Source organism: Phyllostomus hastatus, unplaced genomic scaffold (genome assembly GCF_019186645.2).
Source record: "Phyllostomus hastatus isolate PE091 unplaced genomic scaffold, TTU_PhHast_1.1 phas_contig_148, whole genome shotgun sequence".
In the NCBI taxonomy this organism is placed as follows: domain Eukaryota; kingdom Metazoa; phylum Chordata; class Mammalia; order Chiroptera; family Phyllostomidae; genus Phyllostomus; species Phyllostomus hastatus.
The window spans coordinates 11,229,053-11,241,191 of record NW_025333607.1 but is presented as its reverse complement, the minus strand read 5'-3'; the positions used below and the strand labels follow the sequence as shown (position 1 = coordinate 11,241,191).

At 43.7% G+C, this 12,139-nt stretch overlaps 1 protein-coding gene across 4 annotated transcripts in view; it reads left to right on the top strand.

The window, feature by feature from the left end:
- SMYD3 (SET and MYND domain containing 3) overlaps positions 1–12,139 on the top strand; it is a 446,241-nt gene that overhangs the window by 107,864 nt on the left and 326,238 nt on the right. Inside the window, exon 1 of one of the 4 annotated variants that reach the window (XM_045861313.1) lies at positions 10,991–11,011. The exons of the other annotated variants lie outside the window; for them this stretch is intronic. The gene's annotated coding sequence lies outside the window, so the exon portion shown is untranslated. Of the gene's footprint in view, positions 1–10,990; positions 11,012–12,139 lie in introns of those variants that run through there. 4 annotated transcript variants of the gene reach the window in all.

Sequence of the window (12,139 nt, the reverse complement as noted above, 5' to 3'; positions counted from 1 at the left end):
TGCATTTCTGTACATGTGGCCATTGTGCTGTAATATACGGGGCGGAGCGAAAGTCGGCGTGCAGTTGTTCATGCGGAAAGTAGTAACAGGACGAGCTCCCTGTTTTGCTTACTCATGACCGTGAACCTCCTTTCGCCCCACCCTGTGTATTAAGTTATACTCCACCACCACCACACGAGCGCGATGTTTTCTCACAGCCTCGTTAACGTTAGATGATACTGTTTTTTAAAATCCTTGTCAATCTCGTAACTCCTGTAAGGAATATGTCTTCGTAATTTTAATTTTCTTTGGTTATTGGTTTCTGTTGGGTTTTCAGTCTTGAAATTTCTCCTTGTTAAAACCTTAAGACGTCGGCTCTTTTCCTCTGTGGAATTTTTGAGGCCGTGGCAATTCAAGCACCTAAATATTTTCCCCATCTTTTAAAGGTAGAGACGTTTCTTTCTTTTCTACGTAGTCGGCGTGGTAGACAGGGACCGCCACGTCCCTGTGTACCCGCGATGGTCTAGTCGTCGTCACTACGTGATGACAGCCGTCTGTGCGGCCTGATTCCTGAAGCCATTAGGTCTGGAAAGTCGTTGCCTGGTGGAGGTGTATCTTTTACTTTTAGAGCAAAACCATGAAGAAATACTTGGAACAAATTTGCGGCAACTCCTGTTTATCTGAAATTGTATTGCAAACACAAGAGAGCCTTCTGTACTGTAAAACGCTTTTTTTTTTAAACATCCTAGTACTTTGAATTTAAATCAACTCATTAGGCATTAGTTGAGTCTAAGGTTTACTCTGCTTTTCGGCTATAGAAAAAAAAAGGATCAGTAGTCCGTGTTTAGGGTTTTTTTTTTCCCTTTTCAATTTACTACCTTTGTAGTGCTTGTTAGCACTAGCTGCTAATTATTTTTATCTCTGTAGCATGTTCTGGCCTTTTATGAATCTTCCCTCTTCTAGGAGATCCTTATCTCTCTGGCGGTTGACAAAATTGTCTCTGAACCTGCAGGTTTAGACAGACAAGGGAAAAAGCCGATGTCGTTCATTGTCTTTCCAGAAGGGGGTGAAGAGAGCAACCGGCCTGCCCCATCCCTTTCCACATCGAGCATCTCTTAAAAATGAAAGATGATGCAGTATTCATCAGACCAAAAAACTCGCCTACAGTTGTATTTCATAAATAATACTAGCAGTTCAATTCAAGATATTCTGTGAACAAGAACCAAAAAAGTGAAGCCGTCTGCCTTTAACCTATGGAGGTCATTGCCGAAGACACAAGGAAGAATAGAGATACGTTATCGAGGACTGAAATGGAAGTCTTGGGAGGAAAATCTTTTCATTTAATTAAAAAGCATTACTAATTCCAGATATGTTTATAGCATACTCTGATTGATGGAGTGGGTCTCTGGTATTTATGCCTCAGAAAAATAAATACATTTTTGACATTTGATGCATGAGAAAGCATTTTTGTGGAGAAATTTATTTATACTGCTAGGGTAAAAAAATCAGAAAAAAATGGGTTGCTGCTTCCCAGTATGAGACAGTAGTTTCTGGTTCTTGACTTTAAAAACAAACGCTGCTATTGTTTCTTCTGCGTAAGAAGGGGTTTTATGTCATTTGAATTTACAGTATATGATTTTATGAGATTTGCTGTAATCTTAACTATGATTTCAAAAAGTGTCTTTAGCCAATTCTTTTCAGGGGGTGGGGAACAGTTTCATAATTTTATATTGAAAAGTAGGAGGAAAGCTTGACTTGTTATATAGAAAATTTGATTAACACATCCTTTTCAGGAATGTATTTCTGAAAATCAGTTAATTTTATACATGAATACATATATTTTTAAAATATAGAATAATATATTAACATGGCTATATATTTGATATATCATATAGACACATATTATTGAAATAAAGTTATTTATATATACACCTGCTCTGACACCATATGTTAAGGAAAGAATTGGCCAATGAGGAAAAGCATTTCTTCTCTCATGGACGCTGATATTTTCTTACAATTTATTTATTGTTGAAGCAGAGGGAACACAGGTTTTATTCTGGTTGTCCTTGAGGGCATGGAGCATACGTATGCTGCTCTGTAAAACCATTACAAAGAGAAATGCTTTGTTTCCAGCCACACTGGTGAGGCAGATGTTACCGTTGAGAACCAAGTACTAGGAAAGCGTCATGTCACGGGAGAGAGAGTCTGCGGGGTTTCCGCAGCCACGGCGGGGCCTCGCCGGGTGTGTGGAGCTGGTTCCCGTCCGCGTGGGCAGCCTGCGCGGGCAGACTTCAGAACCCTCTAACCAGTGACAGTAACACCCTTCCTTTTTTGTTTAGCACCAGTTTATTTTGACTGTGTCCTCCTGACATTTTCTAGATAAAACAAGAAGGTTAAATCACCCAAGGATGTCCTAGAGTCCATCCTCTTTCCCTGCACACGCGCGTGCATGCACACACACACACACACACACAGAAAGCAGAACACTATAATGAAACCTTTGAGCTTGCTGTGAGAAATTCCGTCTTTATAATTCATACTTCCTCTGGGGATTGACTTTGTTCTCCTTCTGATGAATTCTGGCTTTCATGTTCCGTGGCTGTCATCTCAGTTGTTTAGCAATTTATTTTTCTTGCTCCGGGAATTGAGTTTTCCAGATCACATGACTACCTGGCACTGGTGTCAAGGTCAGAACCTTTTAATTTTGTTGGCGGAACTGGTATCGTAACCGGAGGGTCTTCTGCTGTGTATTTGAATCCTGCCACGTTGTCTACACCCGGTCATATCTCGGCTTTCAGTCAAGCAGATTCTTTTATTAAATTCCTTGGCTACATCTAGTTTACTTTTCTTTGAGAGAAATAGATCACAATGCCACCAGCATTGTGATTGCAAATAGACTGTGTTACCATGGCAACGCTACAGTTTTAATATTTTGAATCTTCTTGTTCAAGCAAAACTTATGACATTGGGAATGTTTCCCTGACTGTGAAACCCGGATGCCGCCACCTCTTACGGTTGACATCACCCTGTGTCCAGCGCGAAAACCTGTACTCTTCGTAAGAAAACAGTGTGAGCCGTCGGTTGGCTCGGCAGCCCCGCAGCTGCTATGCACAGAGGACCCCTACTCTCTCAGCAGTAGTCCCTGTCTTTGGTGTGGGGTCTTCTGCGGCTAAGTGCCAGTGACGTTTGTGACACTAAGCAAAGAGATCTGCAGACTTGTCTTTGCTGCCTGCCAACTGCACAGGAGTCTTTGCTGAGGGTCCCTGGGGCTGGCTCTAAAAATTGTAAGTCGGGGTTCAGTTCCTGTCTTATTCATCTCATGGTTTGTTATCATAAAATAATACATAAAATATTTATTACTGGTTTTATTCATAGTGGATTACAGGAATAACTAACATGTATGCATTTACAGGGTGGGGGAAAATGAGGTTTATAGTTGTGAGTACATGAAACACAGCTTATCCTTGTATTGTTATTTATTAATTGTTGTTTATTTTCCATAAGAGCAACTGTGAACCTGTTTTTGCCTCACCCTGTGTTAGGATTATATATGATCTTATCTAACCCCCAAGGAACCCTGGAAAATGTATTTATTTTTAAATAAAGACATTTGTAAGCAGAGAGCATTTAATAGGTTTGTTCAGGTCACACGACTATTAAATGTCTAGATGGACTCGGGACCAGAGTTCTCTGTTTCTCTGGCCAGTGTTTCCCCACTAATTCTTGTGTCTTCCATGGTGACTGGCACATAGTAGGCCCTGGATATTTGATCAATAACTGAATACTGAATGGAATACTTCCAGGAAGTGGTAGTCTGCCCTTGGTAGACTGCCATTCGTAGTTAGGCTGAATCTGGACTCGTCCAGGAATGAGAAATGACTAATTCTGCAGCAGGATAGGTTCTAGTTGTTTCCGTAATTTTCTTTGTGATGACTCCTTCATCAGACCTCACTGAGTGAAGACGGAATGCCAGGCTCTTGGGCGTGCAAAACGTTCAGTAAGACGGTCTCTGCAGCTGATGGTTCGTTGACGCGTTGGGTGTCAGGCCCTTTGGAAGGTTCATGAATTCCTCCTGCAAGTGTATACAATATTTTATTAAACATTTACTTAATCATCAAGATAACTTTGTTATTCAGGCCGAGAGACTATTCCATTCTTTGACCCTTTATTGGTACTTAAAAAAAAGCAAGAGACATGTCACTCTGAAGTTCTGGGCAAATACAGCCCGACACGGACACCTCAGGTGTCATAGGCGTGGTGCCAGGTGCAAACATCAAGACAGAGCATTCTTCGTTCGTCTTAGGGTCTTTGACCGCAAGTTACGAAGTGCCCTTTATGCTAGCCACTTGTATTTGGTTATAATCTCTGTATAAAGATTATTAACTGTTGCTCATTTTTTCAGATGTCATGACCATGGTCCTGTAATATTAGCCACAGTTCTATTAGGCTACAGAACTTCCTGCTAGGAGGGCCTCAAACTGTCCCACGTCCGCAAAAATGGCAGCGGGTGTGTGTATGCTAGTGTGCGCATCATTCTGCTTCGTGGTCACAGTGCCCTAATCTTAAACTCACCTACTGATACTGGCTTAAAATAAATCCGTTTAATAAAAAGTATACATTGACCACACTGACATAAAATCAGATTTCTGAAAGCGCCAAGAGTTCTGGGGAAGGTACGTAGGTCCATATAGATGCAGCAGAAGAAGTGAGTGATTCGTCGCACAAATTGCGCAACCAACCCAGCTCAGAAGTGACCTTCCAGGGCAGGGCCTCCTGATGAGGTGGCCCATCAGGTCATGGGCCACACTTTCCTTTCAGGAGTGAGAAGATCGAGTTCCGGGACTCACAGTCCCTCCTTGATGCAGACCTGCAAGTCGGCTGGTCAGCACCACCAGGCAGGGCACAGCACCGCGCGTGATCTGGTTTGTCTGCGGCGCTTTCACGGCCCAGACACGGCGAGGGAGCCAGGCGTCTGCCCACCGAGGTGTCGGTTCGGTTTGTCGTTCTTTGCCTTCCTCTGTGTCATCTGCAGCATCATCTGCCGACTGGCTGTGACAGTGCCTCAGTTTTCAACAGTAACACTTAATATCAGCTAAATGCATTTTCTTGAAAATGGTTATCTGTTGACTTTGTCCCTATTGTTTTTCAACATCCCTGGAACTCCCTGCCTGATCTCTTTCTGCCGTTTGCTCAGCACCTCACGCTGCTTTCTGTTGCCAAGGCTTCTACGGCAGCATGACCTTTTCACCCCGGGTGCTCTCAAGGACTAGCTGGCAGTACCTGCTCACAGTACTTTGTTTAAGGAAACAAAGTACTTATCATCGTTTGTGTCTTTTACTGAGTCACGTGGTTTACTGGGGCTTCTATCAACAAAGCGTGATGCTACGCTGTGCCAGAGTGATGAGTGAGTTGGAGCTGGTTTTTGTTCACAGTGTATTTGCCCATGCGGTGACCATACCTGTTTTCGTGTGAGACAGTTACAGTAAGTTTAAGATACAGCGTCTTGGGTTGGTTGTGGGAGGAAGAAATGACTCCTTCACTGCCTACCTGTATGAGCATCAAATTCATTTTTCCCAAGACCAGTATTTTCTTTTTTCTATTGTAATTAGGTTTCTCATTCTGCATGTTAACTATGGTAATAAATACTGAATACTTGGCATGTTTTCTCAAGTATGAAAATAAAAGCCTATACTTAATGTGTAAATTACAGCTGAACATAGGTCCAGACATATGGTTATTAGTGTTGTTTAAATCACTGGGACTTCTTGTCACCACGGTGACAAATTTTCTCAAAGGGCCTTCAAATTGCTTCCTTTTCTGTCCCATGTTAAAAAAATTTTTTTTTTAATGTGTGCATTTCAAATTTACTTGGCCCCTTATTTGGAGGTTCACATAAAGCAGCAACATCAAGAATTGAAAAGTCCAGATGTGCCGGTCTTGCTTAGGTGCCTCATGGTCTCTAAACATTTGGTCTAGTGTTTCTGGCTAAAAGCCAGCAGCAAATTACACTTTCCATGCAACTTCTAGCTCGCTCTCTCCCTTCTCAGAGCGTGGTCTGCACAATGTACTCATAAGACACTGAATTTGAATTGCAAATTTGTGTGTGAATATTATTTTACAAGTAGTCAGAGAAGAAACCAAAGGAAAACATTTCCCTAATTTGTTAGCGAGTTGTACACAGAATTTGTAGCTGATGCTCATCTTGACCGTATTCTGTAGGATACAGAAATGCCAATATTTTTGAATCTTTTTCTTTCTTAGCTTTTTTAACCTACATACTTCCTGTTGTACTTAGAGTAAAAGCTGGTTTCGTTGTGCCTTCACAAGGTATAAGGAACGGTCTTAGTGAGTAAACAGGGGAAGTTATATATTATTACAATGCGTAGAACATTGCCTGCTTTAAATTGCCTGAGAAACGTGCTCTGAAATTTGTTTAGTCATTATTACCTTATTTTCTCCTGCTTTGTGTTTGGTGACCGAGTAGTTGATAATGGAGACATCAGTGTGGTAAATTACGAAGATTGCATGTCTAATTACATGTGTTTGCTGCAGAATGAAGTTAGATTCCCCCGCTTGGTTGGGAAAGGAAAAAAGAAATCAAGTGAGAAAAAAGAATATAGAGGGTTTTTTTCTCTCTTCATTTTCTGAGGCTCATGTGTTATTTTATTCCTTCCGCCTTGCCTGTCAGTCGTGGTATTGCTTGTTGATATTAGGGAACCTAAACTCGAGACACTGGAAAGGAAAGGAGTGAGGTGAAGGATCTCCTTCACGGCTGTGGCCTTGACAGTGTGTTGATGTGTCCGAGACTCTCACCCTCTAAGTCAAAGTCAAGCCCCGGAGTTTCCTATGAGCCCAATTTTAAGGTTAGGCAAGCTCTTGTTTTTACACGTGCACTTCATCTGTGAAGAACTTCCTGTGGAGAAATCACACCTACAGAGTTTATAATTTAAGAAGTTAACCATATATTCTCTTTCTTGATAGCTTTGCCCCCTTCCTGGACTAGCTTTCTCTCTGTGCACATGTTAGTATCACTTTTTCCCCCCATAGCCATATCAGTCACATAAGTTTTGAGCATCATCCAAACATCCCTTTAAAGCAGGGATGCCCAGCCTTTTGGCGTCTCCGGGCCGCACTGGAAGAAGAAGGGTTGTCTTGGGCCCAGCGTTAAATACACAAACACTGATGAAAACTGATGAGGGAAAAAAAGGTCTGTGCGTAATTTTCATGATACCCGCCACCACAGACAAGCAAAAATGTCCTCACATAATAACCCTAATTATGCAGCGCCTCTCTTTTGATAATCTTTTAAAATCATTAAGCAGGTTCGAAGCCTGTGATCACTAATATAGAAAATGTATATATCTATGTAATAAAACTTAGTAAAGAGCTTCGTAATAAAACTAATGTTTTAAGTACATTTACGATCTTGTGTTGGGCCACATTCATAGTCATCCTGGGCTGTGGGTTGGACAGCCCTGCTTTAAAGTCTGGGGGGGCATGCTTTTGGTCCCCAAGGGGAGGGCTTCTTGTACTTGATTTTGCTGACTTATGATTGTTTTCTCCCCACAGGCCCACACCCTAATTGTGATAAATGTACAAGTGATTCTCGCCATCTGCACTGATAGTTTGGGAATTATTTTGAACAGAATGACTCCCCTATTCCTAGTGTTTGCAAATGGCTCCCACCTGAGGAGCCTCCCCTGTAACTACTCACCTTGGTTGCCCTTGATGGCTGCTGTGGACCTCTGTTGGTGTGTCCATGGCCACGGCCAAGGGCCTGGTAAAACCCCCTCTAGCCATTAGCAGCTATGAATAATAAATAGCATGTATACTGAGAATTTATGTGCACTTTGTATACAAATGCACTGTGTATGCACTGTGTATACTGCGTATATGCACTTTGCTAAGCGCTTTACGTGAATTATCTTGTAAATACCCAGTTTTGATTGGTGTCAGTGGGTGGCAGATTTATTAGATCTGCAAAGAAAATATAGTATCAAAGTCTAATTTTCAAAAGTTAGAATGTGACTCTTGAGCAATACGGAAAGAACTGTGTCAAAGATTTATTAGTGTATCAGTGAGGGAACCAGTAAGGGTTAATTCTGGTTACTAGAGTGTGTAGGTAATAAAAAAAGTGAGATTAAGATTGCTGGGCGGGCACAAAACTGGTGATGCTCTGCAGGCAGCAGACCCACCACTCTCGGGGCCACCCTTCCTGTGGGACAGGAGCTACGAGCTGGCCATGGGTCCAGGGCCCGCACTCGGCTGGAACAGGGAAGAGCAAGGTCAGATGCTGGGACGTTCTTCTAGAGGATGAAATGGACCTTGGGCCAGCCTGTTGGAAGGACGACATGTGGCTCTCTCACCTTTTCCTATCTTCCTGTTTTGGATAATTTGAATAGCCGTGGTTTCTTCCTATTCCACAACGTAACCATTCCTTACTAGCCTCCACGTCCACCCAGGTGGGGAGAGGGGAAGGTGAGACCTGGGTGGGAACTTGCCAGTTTATGTGCCTGTTTCTTCTCGTTCGGTTTCCTGGGGTGGCTCAGCTTCTTTCCAGTAAGTGTTCAAGCCTTTGCACTGTCATTGGCTCCCTGTGGCAGTGGGCTCAGGGCTGTCCCCTGGTCTGTCTGGTTGCTGCCCCAGGTGCTCTATCAGTCTTGTTCCTGGACTGGCCCTGGCCTTTGTTCCTGTGATCCCTCCACCTTGGCCTCAGTCTTCCACTTCCACCCACCGGTCCCTGCCTGTGCCCCGCCCCTCTGGGTTACAGCCAAGTTCAGGGTCCCCTGCACATTTTGTACATGGCTGTAGGGGGGGCAGGGGGCCACTGTTGGTTTTGCTCCCTGTTCAGTGCTCATTAGAGGTTTGAACCAAGTGGGAAGTTTCTCTTAGAGTTTTGATGGAAATCCAGACTACACATTAGAATGACCTGATGGCGCTGTAGAAAATGACTAGCACCTCCCCCAGACCAATCAGAACGTCTGGGGCGGGGCCAGGCCTTCGACCGTCCCACAGACTCCCAGGTGATTCTAACTTGCAGCTTTGCTGTGGGAAGCAGGCCGCCACCAGGGCTGAGGTTCTCTGCCTTCCACATCCCTGATGGTTAAAGCGGACGTTTAAGGGATTTAGCAAACACATTTTCTCTCCACAAGACTTGGCTCTCAAGAATGTTGTCTTGCTCTTGACTTAAAATAATGGTTTCTGGTGCAGTAATTGAACATCGAGCCTCTTTCTTTGTAGTCCCTGTTTCAACAGACTTAAATAGCCCTTAGGCAAACGGGTGCCTCTGGCAGAATATAGGCAGGGATGGGTGGAAGGAAACACAAAAAAGCAAAGCTAATTGATATATTTCAGGAGTAACATTCCCACAAATTACTGTTCATATCTCCATCTGAGAGGCATGATAACTGAGGTTTGGTTCAATTTGCTTAAGGTCACTTAGCAAATGCAGGGATTGAAACTTAAACCAATTCTGTTTTGCCTCAGCCCTGTTTGAACCAGGAGGTAAGTTCTCCTGGCCTCCTGAGTTACCAGATAAAAAAAATTAAACTTGTAATGAAGCTGTAAATTGAATTTCTTTAGCTCATCTGACTTAATCATTCAAGACACCATTTATATGAAAAAATATATTCTAACTTCAGGGCAGCTTTGTATTTTTAATATCAGATGTTTGGGGATTGTCTTTATTAATATTTTTTATCAATTAGTATTTAGGAAGTTTTATCTAAATTGGTTGTTAGTTTTTAAAATGTGACTTTGATTATGTTGTGTTTGGGAGCCAAATATTTTCTAAAGATACTCAACTCTACTTTTATATGAAAAGTCAGTGGGAGAAAATTTTCCCATTTGAATTTAGAATTCGAGAAGTCTGCTGATCAAACATTGGAGAGGCAACGGATGTATTCTTTCGGCAACAAGTACCGGGAGTCTGGTTCGTGCCAGGCCCACAGAAACAGTGCCTCTCGTATTCGGTTACTTTGCTAAATTATTACTGCATACCAATTTCAAAAATAAAGATTTTCCCCCAAATCATTGCAGAGTTAGTAGAAAAGCACAAATTTTCTCAGAATACGAGTACAGTACTTTTGTTGTTTTTTTTTTGGTCATACCCAAAAGTTTACAACTGAGCAAAAGCTTGGGAAAATAATTTGGATGGCAAATTTTAAGTAAACTTGGACTTTCCAAGCCTGGGTTAAATACTCGCTTATGAGAGGCTTTGTGATTGTCGGAGTAAGAAAAAAGTGCCGGCAAGTGCAGAAGGAGAGGTTTCGTTGTTAAGCTTTTTGTGCGGTGGGGGCGTTGCTGTACAGTCAGGAGCCTCAGAGGGTGGACGTTCTGCTGGTTTCACGACACTGGGGGAGTGCACCGTGCAGACCAGGTGACCCTCGGGAGGGGACTGTGGAGGTGCTGCAGGCAGTCAAAGGGGGAAGGGGACGGGCTCCTCGGGGGCTGCATCCTTTGTTCTGCGTCTGCGGCACAGTACCAGATGCGGGGTGCGGAGATGCTGCAGCCAGCACCTGTCTGCTGGGAAGTCTCAGTCTAGCAGCTGAATACGCAGCACCTGACGGCCCTGTGTGTCAGATAACACCCCTGATAGTGTTCCGAGGGGGCGGGTGAGGCTGCAGGTGACAGGAGGGCCCCTCTCCAGCAAGATTTCATTTCTAAGAAATAGTTGTCTCTTTTCCAGAGCAACTTACAATGTGTAGTTTTTCTGCTTTTGGGTTTGCTGTTTTACTTGGATATTGATGCATTACGTGTGAACACTTAACATTATCTGATGGAAATACCTCCTTTTCTAATTTCTCAATCTCTTACTGCAAGCCGGACTGCTATGAATGGCATGTCTCAAGGTCGTGTGCAGGTCACAGCTGCCATGCGGTCTGAAACCTGGAATGTGCCGTGGTCTTTGTTTATGCCTGTGTAGTGGGAAGGGTGGGAGATGTGAATTCTAACGGTATGGCAAACGGATCCTGGTGGATTTCTGTGAGTGCTGGAGATTCTTGCACCAACGACCCTGTGCTTCTGATGGCAGGTACGGCAATTACGTTCTTCTCTGGTCTCACAGAAGAACGTGTCATTGAGGGATCAGTGGAGCAGACTGTTTGAATTTTGGCCATATTGGTTCATTTGAGGCCTGTGGTGCCCAAAATAAGGCGTGCACAAGTGCACCGGTACGTGCAAGTGGGAGCTTCATTTACGTGTGAGCAGAGGAAGCTTTCCTGCCGTGCCGAGTGCTGGCAGAAAGGGGCAGGGGGTGGGGGAGGACAGAAGGCAAGATGGACTCACTTAACACATTCAAAACCCAGGTTAGCTCGAGTAAGGTTCTGAGTTTTTGCTGAGACATTGGGACGAAGTCACGTAGGGATGGCAGTGATGGCGGCAGCCCCTGGGGACGGGACACAGAGGCTCCAGGTAGCCAGCCATACAGAGCTCTTGGCCCGTGACAGCTCAGTTTCCTAACTGCGGCGGTCTCAGCGTATTTGATTTGGGAACGTGGGTTTCTTGCCCAAGATTACAACTCTGGGACTTCAGTGTGAACCCAGGCAGCCTGCATGTGGACCCAAGAAGCTTGACCGCTGCTTAGTTTTCTGTGGGGGCCGCGTCTTCCTTAGCGAGCTGTAGGTTTTCCAGGTGACCGCTGCTGAGCAAAAGAACCCCGTTTCTCCTGGCTCATGCTCCCGCTGCGTCAGGGAGGGTGCGGGGAAAGGAGGTTAAGTTTCCGTCCCCCTAAAGGCTGGATGTGCGGCAGTAGTGTGGCACAGGGACAACAGAGAGCGGATGGACAGTTGTGACAGTCTGGGCTTACTCACTCCTGCATGGGAGGGAGACCGAGTGCCAGTTTTATCTGAGTAATTCACAGCCACAACAAACAAGCTTCATTTATAATCTCTGCTAGGCAGTTTTTGTTGACTGTTGAGTTATTTTAGTCACGAATACAGTTTTCTCATTTTTTTCCATACCATATGTTGGAAGCAGAAGCCTCATCTGCTAGAAGCAATATTAAAAGTGCTTACATAACGATAATGTTGATACAAAAGATCATTTGTATCCAAACAAAGAAGTTTAACTACTGTACTTCATTTATCTTCATCTGTCTGGAGTGGCAAAAAGAGAGATTATTAAAAAATAAGGGGAAGTCAGGAAAAGAAAAATACATGAG